The 2,070-nt window shown below is 37.9% G+C and overlaps 1 non-coding gene across 1 annotated transcript; it reads right to left on the bottom strand.

Moving 5' to 3' along the window:
* Nucleotides 1-919: 919 nt before the first annotated feature.
* LOC148549867 (small nucleolar RNA R71) lies at nucleotides 920-1,027 on the bottom strand. The gene has a single exon (XR_015897073.1). It is a non-coding gene; the product is annotated as a small nucleolar RNA R71 (small nucleolar RNA).
* Nucleotides 1,028-2,070: the final 1,043 nt, after the last annotated feature.

The following is a 2,070-nucleotide window of genomic DNA, read 5'->3' as shown; positions in this document are numbered from 1 at the left end:
GTTTGTTTCTTATCTTTTTCAAAACTACCTAACTAACTCTCTCTCTCTCTAATTTTTGAAAATATCTCCCTCTTTTTCAAAATTTCTTTTTAATTAACTAATTATTTTAATTTTTTATTTTAATTTTTGAAAATTACTAACCTTTTTCAAAAACTATTTTCGAAAATCACTAACTCTTTTTCAAAAATTATTTTCGAAAATCCTCTTTCTCTCTCATCTCCTTCTATTTATTTATTCATCTACTAACACTTCATCTCACCAAAAATCCGAACTCTCTCTCTGAGTTCATATTTCCTATTCTTTTTTTCTTTTACTCACACAGGGACTTCTATACTGTGGTAAAAAGGATCCCTATTATTATTGTTTTTCTGTCCCTCTTTTTCATATGAGCAGGAGCAAGGACAAGAATATTCTTGTTGAAGCAGATCCAGAACCTGAAAGAACTCTGAAGAGGAAACTAAGAGAAGCTAAATTACAACAATCCAGCAAGCACCTTTCAGAAATTTTCGAACAAGAAGAGGAGATGGCAGCCGAAAATAATAATAATGCAAGGAGGATGCTTGGTGACTTTACTGCACCTAATTCCAATTTACATGGAAGAAGCATCTCCATCTTTACCATTGGAGCAAACAATTTTGAGCTGAAACCTCAATTAGTTTCTCTGATGCAGCAAAACTGCAAGTTTCATGGACTTCCATCTGAAGATCCTTTTCAGTTCTTAACTGAATTCTTGCAGATCTGTGATACTGTTAAAACTAATGGAGTAGATCCTGAAGTCTACAGGCTCATACTTTTTCCTTTTGCTGTAAGAGACAGAGCTATAATATGGTTGGACTCTCAACCTAAGGATAGCCTGAACTCTTGGGATAAGCTGGTCAAGGCTTTCTTAGCCAAGTTCTTTCCCTCTCAAAAGCTGAGTAAGCTTAGAGTGGATGTTCAAACCTTCAGACAGAAAGAAGGTGAATCCCTCTATGAAGCTTGGGAGAGATACAAAAAACTGACCAAAAAATGTCCTTCTGACATGCTTTCAGAATGGACCATCCTGGATATATTCTATGATGGTCTTTATGAATTAGCTAAAATGTCATTGGATACTTCTGCAGGTGGATCCATTCACCTAAAGAAAATGTCTGCCGAAGCTCAAGAACTCATTGAGATGGTTGCTAATAACCAGTTCATGTACACTTCTGAGAGGAATCCTGTGAGTAATGGGACGCCTCAGAAGAATGGAGTTCTTGAAATTAATACTCTGAATGCCATATTGGCTCAGAACAAAATATTGACTCAGCAAGTCAATATGATTTCTCAGAGTCTGAATGGAATGCAAGCTGCATCCAACAGCACTCAAGAGGCGCCTTCTGAGGAAGAGGGTAAATTACTTAGGTGAACCTTATGGAAACACCTATAACTCATCATGGAGAAATCATCCAAATTTCTCATGGAAGGATCAACAAAAGCCTCAACAAGGCTTTAATAATGGTGAAAGAAACATGTTTAGCAATAGCAAGCCTTTTCCATCATCCACTCAGCAACAGACAGAGAACTCTGAACAAAATACCTCTAATTTAGCAAACTTAGTCTCTGATCTATCTAAGGCCACCGTGAGTTTCATGAATGAAACAAGATCCTCCATTAGAAATTTGGAGGCACAAGTAGGCCAGCTGAGTAAAAGGATCACTGAAATCCCTCCTAGTACTCTCCCAAGCAATACAGAAGAAAATCCAAAAGGAGAGTGCAAGGCCATTGATATAACCATCATTGCCGAATCCAAGGAAGAAGGGGAGGACGTAAATCCCAGTGAGGAAGACCTCTTGGGACGTCCAGTGATCAATAAGGAGTTTTCCTTTGAGGAACCAAAGGAATCTAAGGCTCATCTAGAGACCATAGAGATTCCATTAAACCTCCTTATGCCATTCATGAGCTCTGATGAGTATTCCTCTTCTGAAGAGAATAAGGATGTTACTGAGGAGCAAGCTACCAAGTACCTTGGTGCAATCATGAAGCTGAATGCCAAATTATTTGGTATTGAGACTTGGGAAGATGAACCTCCCTTGTTCACCAATGAACTAA

This window comes from Arachis ipaensis, chromosome B8, assembly GCF_059453495.1.
Source record: "Arachis ipaensis isolate K30076 ecotype BB chromosome B8, ASM5945349v1, whole genome shotgun sequence".
NCBI lineage: Eukaryota > Viridiplantae > Streptophyta > Magnoliopsida > Fabales > Fabaceae > Arachis > Arachis ipaensis.
The sequence above is the reverse complement of the archived record's forward strand: the minus strand, read 5'-3'. Positions and strand labels throughout refer to the sequence as shown.